Genomic DNA, 14,700 nt, shown 5'->3' with positions numbered 1-14,700 from the left:
AGATGCTATATATTTTTTTGCTCATTATTTAAGATAATAAATGAGTCAAATGCTATTAACATCTCAAATCTACTGATGTCAATGGGAATTTCAACATGCCCCAGGTTAAGGAGAAACAGGTTTATTTTCACTTAAAATAAATTAGTTTCAGCTCATGTAGCATTGCAATTTAATGACAGTTGTCTAATTTCTCTTGCACTGTTGAAATATTTTCAATTTAAAAATGGCTGTTCTACTGCAAGAAGGGACAATTGCCAGTTTTTTATTACGTCAATCTGGGGGGGATGGACCTGTCACCATTCTAGTAATAAACCAGTGAAGTCTAGGGAACATAAAATATCTGAATATCAGGCTTGTCCATACTGGGCTTTACTGTGAATCTGAAATTTCTGAGCATTGTTCACATGATCATGCTATGGCCTGTCGGCTACGCAAATAAAGTCTATTAGTTAGTTAGTTCACATGATCCATAGGAACAGTTTAACAATCAAAATGAGTGAATCTCCTACCTCCTGGAAATAGTGGGGAGAAAAAGTGTTATGTGGACAGGCAGGCTGAGGGGAGCTGTGAGGTTGGATCTGACCAGTGGCACAAAGACTAAGACCTGCCTTGTATAAATGAAAAAAACAACCTAAATATGATCTTCAAAACAGAAAGGATTCTATGACTAATTTGCTTTCTTTTTCCTTGCTGCCACATCAGCTATCCTCTTTTGAAACATTGTTAATGGTTGTGTTGGGTTTATACATCCTAAGTTGATTATGTGTCTTTATTTGTAAGTAGTTAGCAGAGAACAGATAAACATCCTTTTCATCCTGTAGCTTTGAACCACTAGTTAATTACAGATATGCATGATATCTCTTCTTTCATCTTAAACAACAGTGTGATTGCAGCCAATGAAAACAAACAACAACAACAAATGATTGAGTGTTTTCATAGCTTACATACTTTGGCAGAGAAATTAATTAAATGTTTTCAGAATGTGAAATACTATCTGTGCACTCATGGGGGGAACTTGGATTATTTCACTGAGGACATGACAGAACTCCTTTCAGATCAAAGGTGTGTATTTGTGTAATCCAATAAAACCATTTCAAGGTTTAATTATCCAAACAAGTTCAGTCAAATTGTTAGAGCTCTTCTTCTGACAAGAGACTGGGGCTTATACAAGTACTGCCCAATCTTTTTGGCAAGTGTGCTACAGACAAATCAAAGTACTTCTCAAACGCATCATATCATACATATTTATCCCCACTGCCCCCACACTCCATCCTGGTCATTTGTTACTTCTGGCGAAGGGAGAATCAGTGCACTATGGGAAATACAAGAGCAATAACTTGTGTGATAGCCAGATGAAATAAGCTTCCTGCTCCTATCCTGCTTAGGACCAGGTTGAGAGACTGTCTTAACCCTTATAAACCATTCATACAGCCATTCTCAAAATAAAGAATAGCACATTGCATGCTACACTGAGTGTGTGGAAGGGGAATAGAACTACATGTGGCTTCTGACTTCCATGTGTTCAACTTACTGCATGTGTAACGATATAAAGAAGAGGGCGGGGTGGCCAACATTATCCAACTTTACATGTTCAATGTGAAAAATTCAGTTGCTGAAACCTAATGAAGATTTGAACATTTAGTTCTTGGTAATGCTACAGTCCTTTGATGTGATTATACAAGACTGGAATTTGCTAAAAAGGTTATCGTCCACTTGAATTCAGAGGTGGTATATTGATGTAAACACATTTTAAAAACACTAAACAGCCCTGGTTTCTATCTTACAAGCATGGACTAATGGACTACCATACACTAGGGCACTCCTACCAAAATTCTCTACTGCCAGCAATATGCAAATAGCCAATGATAGATGCCTGTGCAGAGTAAATTAGATGACTGTGATATGGATATTTAGCGATGGTTCCAAAGGAAAATATTTCATTGCCCAATAAAAAGAACAAGGTTTTCCAGTGTTGCAGTTACTAAACAAAACATTCACACATTACCAAATTTAAAAAGTATGTGAACAAATCATAATAATCATAATCTGAGTTTAGAGCACCACCAGAATTACTAACTTGAGAGTTCCCTTCAGCTGTTATTTCAGAGTCAACCTGACTTCCTTTTCCATCTCTTTTACCCATTTCACTAAATCATTTGAGCACAAATGACATTATGTAATGCACTGAGTAATGCTGATAATCCAGAAGCCGTCTTTAGGCAGCTTCCGCTGGAGACTATTGCCTACACTTTAACAAAAAGTAACCAGAGGAAAAGAAGATGTATGATTCCTGGGATCCTACTCCATTCTTTCAAAAAAAAAACCTGGTCATGCAATCCCCCCCCCCCCCAAAAAAAGGACAATAAAGGCTAACATTCACCTAAAAGCACATTTTTAAAGGTTAACTTGATACTTAGGAACAATGAAGATGTGAGAACAACAAGGCAACTCTATGAGGTTACAAAAGTATTATGATACTAAAAAAAGGTGTACCAAACTACAGAAAAATTATGAATTATGCTGTGTGGCTTGTATAGTAGCTAGAATGTCCAATTATTGGCACATGACTATCTTGTTCAAGTAGGTGCATCAGCACAGTTTCTCTGCACCACAATCTATATAGGTCAAGTTCAAGCAAACCTAGATTAAAATCCCTGCAGTGGATGGCTTTGACAAAATCACTGTCACCCTGACTGTAAAACTTCGATTAAAATGATGTACAGTTCTGGCCTGGGGGTGGGGTAAGAGTGATTTGCAATGTATTAAAAAGTGATTGTGTTATAAACAAATCAAATTATCTTTTAAAAATCACAGCCCTGCACAATGCTTAAGTTATCCAAAATCTGTGCTAGGTATGGCAGAATCCTGCAGCCTAATTATTTGAGTTAAGCAGATAAACTTGTTCATACAGATAAACATGTTCAAAACTCTGCTAATCACTGAAAGGTAAGAAACAGTGTTGCATGAGCAGTGACCACTGCGGCTTCTCATAATTTGCAAGTTTCCCCCCAAAACATGTCCAAACGTTCCCTTAGAACCACAAAATGGACCTGAAATATTCAAGACATTGAATTCTATGATCAATAAATTCCCTGCTTGTGGAACTGCAAGATGCACAACCCTGGATAATAGGCTAAGGTAATAATACTATACTATACTATACTATACTATACTATACTATACTATACTATACTATACTATACTATACTATACTAATATACACACACACATACTGCAGAAACTTCAACACGTTATCATACCATTATCAGATGGTATATACTTCACATAATCACATCAAATCTCACAAATGAGTGGTACCATAGCAAGCACACATTTGTTTGGGGAACATCTTTGCTGGGAACAACACTGCAAATAACTCAGAGTTGATGAGTGAGACCCCTGGAGAGCAAAAACAGGACAATGCCTGCACTAAAGAAGCCAGCTAGTTAGCCACAGCATTAGCCTGCTGTGACTATAACAGATTCCCTGGAACAGCTTTTGAATTCTACCAACTAAGAACCATATGGTGTGTCGTGATGAGCAATATTTAGTCTGGCTTTCCTTATAGGAGGATGTTCCAAAAAAAGACAATAACTTCACAGGATGAAAATGATACTTTAATCACACCCAATCACACAAGCATGTTGTCCAAATTAAACCACATTTGCTTTATTGAACTGCATCGCTTCTGTGACATCTCTCTCTAGGATTACAAATACTGCATTTTAAACAATGTACAAAGTAAGAAGAATGTGCCTTATTTGCTCCCATCTTGGAAACAGGAGTTGTATACAAAACATAAACATTTAGAAACTAAAATAATGATTTGGGAGGGTGTGCATGTTTTGATTTTTAAATAATGAAGTCAGCTCACACTACAAGCAGTAAGGTATTTCCCCTTGTACTGTGAATTAAATCTGCACGTGGAAAGCAAAATGTATTTGCTGTCCTTGTAATCCATACTACTCAAATATGCTACATAAAACACATGTGGCTCTCCATGCATGCTTTCGACCTACGTGTACCTAACTCTTAAAAAAATATTTCCATTTCAATAACAGTGTATGAATTGAACCTGTTAATTCCAAATGGCAAACAACCCATAAACATTTGAGCCAGCTCTTAAACAGTAATGCAATGGAATTGTAAAAGCAAACAAACACAGAAAAAATACAAACTAAATGTTAATGCATGCTGATGGAATAATGGGTTTGAACCTCTTGCTACTCATCTCTGAGTTTCAGACCTTTTAAGCTCATAACAACAAAAAAATGGAATATCTAACAAAGGCTGCTTCAGGTGTTATTTCCACCACCCTCAATAGAGAAATACTTGCTAAAAGCAAGTTGTATCCTGTATTCTTAACTTTGTATCCTGTATTATTAACTATGGCACAAAATGTAAATACGAAACCAAACATATGCAGAAGTTATATCTTCTGTGTTCTCTGATAAATTGCATAAAGTAACCCACAGGGACTAACTACAACCTGTGGCATTACATTATTCTACAATGTTATCATTTCAGTTATTCTGAAAAACAAGGATTTCAAAATTAAATTTCACCCAGGAGAAGTTTTTAAAGAAAAAAAATCAAGTACAAAAACAGCTCTCTGTGAATGCAAAAATATATTCTGACACCGTTTCTTTTGCTTCTCAGAATGTGGTGCCAGGGGATGATGGATAGAGCTACCTCTATCTCCTCTATGTGACTAAGCCAGGCAAACAGAATCAGTTGTCCAATAAGAACACCATTTCAATCAAAGCAGTCTCTCTCTTTATTGGAATGTGAAACCATTTCTGACTAGGAAAAGTGAATAAAGGGAAAACAAAGAGAGAGGGGGAAAACAGGCAAAGACAAGATTTTGGGTTAATAACAATCTGCTGAAATCCCTCTCAGGCTTATTGACTTGTACGGAGGATTATCTACTCCTAATCAAACACTAACTGTCCTAAGGAAAATACAGTGCTCTCTTTCAGCAATGATATTAAAAGAAAAATGTCACTGTAAAGCTAAATGGAAAGCATGTAGCATACATATTGTGTTTTGTTTTAACACACATTTAATGTCTGAATAGCAGTAATCTAGTAGTTTATCCAAAGAAACCTATGACAGATACTCATACTTTTCTTAATCGTTAATGGGAAGGGCATCACAGTAATAACTTTGCTGTGTAACACCCCCCATTATTTTAAAGCCTCCTTTTTTAACAAAACTGAAAATGCCAACAGACCTCGGTAAATCTTTTGTTTGAAACACAAAAGGCAATAGATTTTTCTCTTACCTTTAATGAGCACATGTTGAAAGAATACTTCCAAAAATATTTCTCAGTATACTGATGCTACTCTAATCCTTCACTTACACAGGTCAGCTGCCATGGTACAGTACTAAAATTGTCAGATGAAATGGTCAGAATTACCCAGTGGCTTGATAAAAATCAGCTTACTTCAAGTCTAATCTGGCAACAGTTTGCAAATAGCTCTGCATGAAACAAACTGCAAATATTGGAAGTCAAGAAGTAGAAAGAATTGCTTTGAGCCACAAACAGGAAATAGTTATTAATGCTATTACTGTTATTAAAAGGGGAGGACAATTGCAGTGCACTGCTAGTTTAAAGAAGTCATAGGGAGTGGCAAGACCTCTAACAATCTAATTTAGCTTTAACAATTTAAACAACTTCACGAGCATTTAAGAATTTGCAATGCCTCCTTCCTTTTGAATTAATATACAATTCTCTGTCAACTCAAAACATTTTCCCCCTATTCATTGCAAATGCACCTGCTACCAGATTACTAATTGTACCATAAATCTGCATTATTCTGGATTTCATACAGATTTCTAATCATGATTTCTGTCTTCTTAAAGATAGAAATAAGATTTTTCTATTATAATATTATTCTCTAATAAGGTTTGAAATACTCTTCTGTACTATCTACTATAACTGATGTGCTACCTTGGGCAAGAATCTGCTGGCATTTCCCCAGAAAATGCACTGCTCACTGAGAACTGGAAAAATGTGCTTTCCTTACCATGGAAATCTCTGCATTAAATGTCCTTTTCAATCAACAATTATCTACAGAGAAATATGCATTCAGATAGTATTTAAAGAAAATGCTTACTTTCAAAATACACATTTCTAAATAGTTCTCCTCAACCCCAAATATGCATTATGGATGTATTTTCTCTTGTTTTGAGCTGAGATCTGCATTGGAACAGCCAGGAAGCAAACAAACAACTACTGGATAACTACGTTTCAGCCCACACATTAGCTGAGAAGGAGTAGCTTAGGTCAATTTAGCTTGGAATTCACAAAGATCAAAGTCCCTGATGCATTCAAGTCAGATTATCAGAGGAGAAGAAATATGATATAGCCATAGTCTTTAATATAATATTCAGCAGTATCAGTGTATACTGAAAGCTGAGGCTGCTGAAAAGCCAGATACCATCTTGGCTGTGAGTCCTGGAAGATCTGCTTCCTGCCTTTCCGGCCTTTTCCCACCTGGCCTGGGAGGGCAGGGCTAAGACTGACTCCAGCTACAAAAGCTGAGGGTGCTGGACAGACTCTTGGGCTAGGGTGTGGTGGAAGGAGGTTGTGGGGGGTTGTTGCTGCTGTTTTTGTTTCGTATATTTATTTTAGGTCTTGTGATTTATGCGGAACCTGTACAGTTCGGCTGTACACAGTTTACTAGTAGGAGGAATCAGTGTGTTGGGTATTGTCACTCAAAGGTCTTAGTATTTTGACTGGCCTTGTTAGTGAACCCAAAATGTGTAGTTGCCAGAATCCTTCAGGAGAAATTCACTGTTCTGGTCGCTAGTTCCAGGGGTGCAGAAAGGAGTAGAGGATCACCTCATTTCCTAGATGCTCAGAAGTTATCAGAAGCACACTGCATCCCTACTCCATCCCTAGCTACAATAACAGGAACTCTGGAGCTTGTTACATTTACTGGGGTTGAGGTATAGTGAATGAGATGACCGTTTATGAATTCTTGCAAACCATCATGCAAAGTCAATGTAGTACAATTGATAACATTCACATCTGGATGTGCTGGTGTCGTCCATCTACACAACTTTGCTTTTAAATTGAAGCATATTCTATTCTGTCGAAGCTCATCATGTGGAACTATGTATGATTAGAATTAGATTGGGGCAAAATATTGTGGTGCGGTGCATACAGGCAAAAGCAAAAAGCAAATACCCTGACAGCAAGACCATCAGCATCAGCAAGGTTGCCCTAGCAAACAGTATATGCAGTGGTGATAGTGGGGTTGTGACCAAACTCACTGATACAGAGTATCATCACATTTTTATTTATTATTATTTTTGCTGCCGCCCATGGCAGCCATTTTGTGCTGGCATCCATAGCACTTTCATCAAGATATGGGTTTCAGCACCCATTAAAAACAAGAACTAAAAAAAAATTGGATATATACTTTCCCTCCAGCTAGTCAAAGCAGAGGTGCCAAGTATGGGGGGCTGGCCCCCACAAAATTCTAATTCAGAGGGCCACCCCCAACTTCTGCAGCGGCCACACATGCACACTGCCAGGTGTGTGCATGCAATGCCAACACACTGTGGTGTGCGCTGACATCATGCACACACAATGCGGGGCATGCACGCACAGGTCAATGATTTCACTCGGCCCTGGGCCCCCCTCTATCATGGGGGCAAGGCGGTACGTGTGACTCAAAGTGAGGGCAAATAGACAGTTTAATTTGCCTTTAGCGATATTATCACATAACCAAATCTGATTAGTATGACATCACCACATTCATTACATGCTCTCTTGTTTGACTAGGATTACACAATAAAGAAACCTTTTTTAAAAATGGTACCAAAGCTAAGCAATCTTGTGTGGTAAAAGGATGTACAGTGGTACCTCAAGTTAAGAACTTAATTCGTTCCGGAGGTCCGTTCTTAACCTGAAACTGTTCTTAACCTGAGGTACCACTTTAGCTAATGGGGCCTCCCTCTGCCACCGCGCCACCGCCTCACGATTTCTGTTCTCATCCTGAAGCAAAGTTCTTAACCCAAGGTAGTATTTCTGGGTTAGCGGAGTCTGTAACCTGAAGCGTATGTAACCTGAAGCGTCTGTAACCCGAGGTACCACTGTAAAATTGTTTTCTGTGCGGAAGCTTTCACATGTCAGAATGATAACTTTCTCAACAAGCAAAGACATTGGGCAACAAATTGGACAATAAATCAGTTACTTCTTCTAACTCACTGTCCAGGAGAAAAGAAAAGAAAAAAGTAAGAAAAGAAAAGAAGTTGAAACAACTAGTGAAAAACCTATATTATCATCTATGGTTGTCATCTCTTTCCTGCCATACTCACATCTCCACCTCAATAAATATAGAAATTATTATTATTATTCAAATAAGGTTATTCTTTTTGTAAACAACTGGCAAGTTACTTCCTAGGGAAAAGAACGATAGACATAAAAGAAAAATGTGTCCATGGTTCATGCCAAGAAATCCAGAGAAAATATACTCTTGAATGTATGTAGGCATGTTAAAACATTAATCTTAATTTTAAACAAAGGTGGTAATGAAATGTTGATTTCTCATTGAGAGGTTTATTGAATGAAAAATTAAGATAATTCTTTTTCCCACAGACTTCATACATGCAAGTCAAGCTTTCAGGGTGAACCAAGTGACTGAAGGATTAAAAACATTCCAAAAAACATAAGAATGATTTGGGTAAAAATTAAAAAGCCATGTACTGGCACTATTGTTTGGCTTTGGATCATTAAACCTTAGATATGAAAAGCCAATTTAGGAAGAAAAGAGGTGCCTAATTAACTCGTAAATCTCAGTGCCTTATAAAGAGAGAAAACATTTTTCAAGACAACCAGTGAGGTGATTTCTACTCCTAAAACAACTGTACAACAAATTGCCAGTTTTGAACAACGCCTTAAGAGAACTTGGGTTCCAAAGACAGTGGTTGACAGATTCAACCATCTGGAAGTTCTCCACAAAGCCATGGCTGAAAGGACATAATGGAGTCGGTTACTGGCCATTCTAATTGATGCTGATTCAGTGCTGTGTCACCTCCATTTGATTTTTAGTGCTGAAAGGATGGGAACAGAACACTGCTGGAGAGGAAGTGGGGAAATGGGCATCTAAACTCTGCGCCCTAAGCACCTATGCTACCTTCAGCATCGGGTTGCTCCAAGGGTGAATGTACCGCAAGACAGCATGAAATAGGCTCTTGTGCTTATACTGCAATGTAAGCAGGTTGTTCAAACAGAAGATTCAAGCATTTAGACAAAAAGGGAAGAATTTTAACCCTTACTTTTCATTTTGTGATGCTTACCACTACATGCACAGTTTACAGCTGTGTGTTGTGCGGCTAACAACCAGGCCACTATTTTCAAGAGCGAAGTGCACCTGTCATTTGAACCTATCCTCTGACCTGTAAGGAATAAACACATTGATTCGGCTACAGGGAGGTCCTTTCATGAGCAAAAGGTTCATCTAAGGCAGGGGTCAGCAACCTAAGGCCCATGGGCTAGTACTGGCCCATGGAGCTCATCTATCCGGCCCATGGTAACCCCTGCTGCCCTCTGCTGCCCCCTCTTACCAGCACAGCACGGGGACCGACTTCCAGGTTGATGGCGCCTGTGCACATACGCACAGGCGCTCCTCCGACCCGGATGTGTGCCAGAAATAGTGTGTGCACACGCGTACGGGACGGAGAAGCGCCAGAAATAGTGTGTGTGCACGAGCACGGGTGCTCCTCTGACCCACACGCTCTGGCCCATCCGATGGACCGAGTGTGGACCAACCCATCGTTCCGTAAGCTTGCTGACCCCTGATCTAAGGCAAGACGACATCTCCAACTAGGTTCTGGGCATGTGAGTTGTAGAATGCTGTCACTCAACTTTCAAATTCCTCCTTGTGAAGTTTTGACAGAGTTGCACTGTTTCGGGTTCTTGAAAGAGTTCTGCTCTGCCTTTTATGCTATTTGTACTTTGTAAATTTATATATTTTTTATGGGAAAGGCATAAAATCCCCAGTTTTCTTCAACCTATTTTCTGAAATAAATATGAGGGGGAAAGGGAGGGCATATCAGAGGAACAAAAGTAATATCAGGTTCCTAAAAAGCAAATAGGAGAGCCCCCCACCCCACTGTACACCTGGGAATCAGTAATCTTATAAATCCATTAATAACTTGGAACTGGGTTGCAGTTATTAAATCCAAGCTTGGGGGAAAAACCTTTTCGTCATAATAGTGAGTTATAAAAGAGACAATAGAAAATTCCATAAGCTATTTTGTTTGACAGCGTGCTTTTCAGTTGAAATAGGTGCGCCAAAGCAGTTCCTAAGAGCGAACTGCATAGTGATGGTAGTTTATCAATACTTCAGCAAACTATGTGCTTCAAACTATGATGTCTCCCTTAGAGACTGGACATTTTAATGATTGTAAAATAGGCACAGCTCATGGTACGGTTATTTACATCACATGAAAATAAAACAGTCCTTCGCCAAGCACCTGTTGCAAGGCTTTTTGGGTATGGTAAGAGCGGATGCATTCCAATAGGAAAGCCACACCTAGGAAAAGGATTGCTAGTCTGAAAAAGGCAGGTGGCTTGAATATTCAATCCAGACCGGCCTTGATTATAGCATGTGGTTGACTAGTGGGGCCAAGAGGAAATAAATGGTGTACCCTTTGATTGACCTGATAGTGTAGTTTAATGGGGGTGTTACATAGCAAAGTTATTACTTTGGGACCAGGGCAGGATAGGCAAAATTTGACTCTCTCTCTCTCTCCTCTCTTTCTACTTCTACACCTCACTATTTGCTTGTTTTAATTTTTTTTTTAAATTGTAACATACGCTGCCTGCTCGACCAACACAATTTGCAGGTGGAACTGTCTGGTTGCACTTCTCCCCCTGCATTTCAACATGTATAAAGACAGTCAGGGCTCAATGACTCAAACAGAAACCAGCAGAGTGCCAGCAGTAAATGTGGAGCAGAGGCAGGCTCTTCACTGCGGTTCTTTCTCATATCTCCAGCTAGAAGGCAGCGGGTGGAAGCATAGCCAGAAGGATGACTTGCTCAGGCTGAGGCCAGGCTCTGAAGGAGTGGTACAGTACAGGAGCAAGGATGCACTTGGACGCAGGGTTTCGTTGTTTCTGCTCTGCACTATATTTCCCCAGACAAGCATAGTGGCAGCTAAGATATGGTTACCAGATTCAATGAATCCAGGGACATTTTTTTTTAAAAGCTGAGTAGCAACAGGGAGTCAGTAGTGGAGATGGTGAGGCAAAAGACCCTGGGCCCAAGCACGCATGCACATTGTATAAAAGTGCAAAGCCCTTCTTTCGCACCCTGTGAAACATAAATGCGCAGAGTTTTTAAAAAACTGGGCAATGCCGTCTGCCCGTGACTCCTGAGCCTCCCCTGATCAGTTAAAATAAAGGGGGAAGGGGATTGCACAAGACATGTCATAGGTGCACAAGACACATCATATGGGGACTTCCGGTGAGGAAAAATGGTGGGCGCCACAGCAGCGAGCAGCTCCTGAAGCCAGCCAGAGCCAACTGTGCTACCAGGCTGGCTCCGGGCTGCTGAGGCTGCCGCTGCCACGTTTCCCGGGGACAGATTTGCAAATCTGGGGACTGTCCCTGGGAACCGGGGACGTCTGGTAACCCTAAGCTAAAATTCATTTTCAAAGCCTCATACAAACAGCTACAGAGGGTTTTTTTGGGGGCGGGGGGCCTGCCAGGAAGAGACACATCATCTTTCATGTGTTTTCTGTTGTTACAAACATTTCAAACATCTGTTTGAGGCAAGACAGACAGCATTATAAATTCCCCATTGCATTATTCTCTATCTAATTGAAGTTAAAATTACTACTGATGGTTTGTCTGATATGTAAAACTGAAAATATTAAAGAAGTTAAGATTTTAAAGTCTGTGTTTAAAATATTCATGCTTCTGTATGTAAATTCTATTCCTCCGTTGCAAGAAACTTTTTCTCACCTCCCCCTTTTCAGACAGAGGAAGAATAAATTGTTTAGAAAAAAAATTCTTTAGTGATATAGTATCTCACTGCAAAATTTGAAGTCAATCTTTTCTCCATTAAGTTTATGGTTTATCCTACTTACTGGATTCCTCTCCCCACCCCACCCAGGAAGGGAAATGTTGAAGCCTGACAAGATTCAATTTACTTTATACAAATAAAAATTAAAAATAATTAAACTACCCTCTTTTTCTAAACTTTGCTAAACCATTCCAAAAATGCATTATTAAGTACCGCACAAATGCACACCCAGATTTAAAGATTTATCAGAATGGTTAATGGAGAATGCAGTTCAGAGAATGTCTCTTGAGAATGGAGGAGGCATCTATTGGCATTTTGAGCTTTGAAGATGTGGGCGAGTTTTGGCTGAAAGGCTTACTCTCAGGGATGTGTTCACATTTTTATATAAGATATCCAAGAAGTAAAACAAGATTCTAGCATTCAGAGTTAGAAAACAAAGCCTGTGGCGCAAATAAGAAAGGTTGGACCTCTATGAAAACTTTCCAAAAGGACAGATAATTCAATCAATATTTGAGGATTTAACAGCTTTGCTGATCGTTGTTACACAATAACCCTATCAAAGACAGATATGAAGCAACCTCAGAGAGTTCTCGCTCCAAAACATAATTTGAATTCTGAAGTTATTGCTTCACTTTCTTCATTTACTAGTGAAATATTTTCATAATTTAAATCTTGTAATAAGTGAATCAAATTAACTTTCATAGGAAAGTATGAGAACTTTGCATTTTATGCCAAGCTTGTCCGCTCTCTACTTTCTGAAGTTTAAAAAGATCTCTTGTGTTACAATAATTGGTCAAATTGTGACACACACATAGAATAACTCCTTTAAGACTTATGTGAATCTCTCAAGCATGTAACAAAAATAATGATGAGGCAAGATGCCAGTCCCATCAAGATCAAGCTTCATATATCAATATATGGATTTTGTTTTTACCTTCCTCCAGCTTCTGAACTTTCTTCCAAAAAGAACATCCCGAAAATCCTGGCAGATATAATAAGATTGCTTAGTCTCTGATCTCAGAGAGTCAGACTCTGATTTGCCATGAATTTAGTGGGAGACAGTCACCATTTCACCTTAAGGCTTCACAAATGGGCTGTGAAATAGACTTACAGGGGATGAAAAGCAGGTGCAATAACGATATTGAGCCCTTCTGGAGTTATGGGAGTAAAAGATCAGCATTGAAGTTCGACACATAGTACCAAGCTACACTCTTTATAAAAAAAAAAACTACCATTGCAACAAAATTTGAATCACTATAGCTCATTCAAATGTAATTTAACTATTGGCACCCAGTGAGAAACGGATACATATAAAGTGATTCCCCAAAAGTATGCCCATAAGCAAGGCTATTCTTCTAGAAAAAGAAGTGCTGGAACTCACCACGAACACTTCCCCTTTTCTCTTATAATAGCAATGGTGCCCATCTGAGAGGTGCCGGAACTGAGTTCCGGCGAGTTCTGGATGAGAAAAAAGCCCATAAGAATATTTCCTTAGCCATTCAGTCAGTCCGTCAAGTACGCCTTTTTCTGTGACAGTTCTAGAAATTAAATGTTCAGTGTTGAACTCAGAAAAACACTTCTAGGATATACTTATAAATGCAATTAAAACTCAGCTGCCAAATATCAATCCCTGATTTTCTTATCAACTACATTAGGCAAGTATTACTAATTTTCCTCTAACAGAAGTCCATTTGTCACCAAGAGGAAACAGAAATGATCAGAGATGCTCCTGCTCCTAAGTGGAAAAAGAAACAAAGTAAGAAAGTACAAAGATCTCTGTCTAACTATTATGAAAGAGATAAAGGATATATGACACCTTGGCACTGAGACTGATAAGGAGAACACCCACAAGATGCTCTCCATGGAAGAGTTACTGTATTATGAAACAGAAAGAATGAGTAGAGTGTCAAAGGGCAAACTGCTAGATGAACCTTCTTTTATGGACAGGCTATTACTCAATCTATCTAAAAGTGGGTCTGCAACAAAATGTTGCAGTGTAAAGTCCTTCTGTTCAGGGTTCTAGCCAGACATGTCGTCTTCCAGGATATAAAATTCTATTTCCTCTCTCCACCTTGCAGAATCACACCTCTACGCAGTTCTTCAAGGTAAACCTATGGCCTTTGGCTCCTGATCTCACAACCCCAGATTTCCTCGTTTCCCTTATCTAACCAAATCCCGCTTGCCTGCAATGCACAGGCTGCACTCTGGTTCCAGTGGCTGTCAGGGGTGTGTGATGATGCCTGCAGCCTAGTGTGGGGTAGACCATAGAAATGAACACAAGAGATTGGCATTGGGTATAATTTATTGATTGCAGGTGCAAGAAGGTTTGGGCATGGCATTGGGCATGTATCAAGTTGCCTGAATGCTGGCTGATCAGAACTCTGTGGGGTTGATCCTGTGCTGGGGAGTCACCCCTGACACGGACCAGATGCCACGGCCACCATTTCTGAAAGGGGGTTTGGCCCATTGGCCCCTGTGTGAGCTCCTGGACAGAGTCACCACTCCTGGACCCCTTTAACGAGGCACCTGCTCAACTAAGGATCCAGCCCAATGCTTTATCTGCCATGTGAGCTGGCCCCTGCAGTGGTCTTCCCCATGACTTGCTCCTTATTCAGTTCCATACGTCCAGCCACTTCTACCCAACACCACCCATAGT

At 39.6% G+C, this 14,700-nt stretch overlaps 1 protein-coding gene across 5 annotated transcripts in view; it reads right to left on the bottom strand.

Annotated features, from left to right (window-relative positions):
• Window positions 1-14,700, bottom strand: part of CHRM3 (cholinergic receptor muscarinic 3) — a 229,645-nt gene that overhangs the window by 80,827 nt on the left and 134,118 nt on the right. The window contains exon 4 of one of the 5 annotated variants that reach the window (XM_083496890.1): window positions 12,979-13,026. The exons of the other annotated variants lie outside the window; for them this stretch is intronic. The gene's annotated coding sequence lies outside the window, so the exon portion shown is untranslated. The remainder of the gene's footprint in view (window positions 1-12,978; window positions 13,027-14,700) is intronic. 5 annotated transcript variants of the gene reach the window in all.

Source organism: Podarcis liolepis, assembly GCF_965112155.1.
Source record: "Podarcis liolepis genome assembly, chromosome: 3".
NCBI lineage: Eukaryota > Metazoa > Chordata > Lepidosauria > Squamata > Lacertidae > Podarcis > Podarcis liolepis.
Note: the sequence above shows the minus strand (reverse complement) of the source record. Positions and strands in the feature narration are given on the sequence as shown.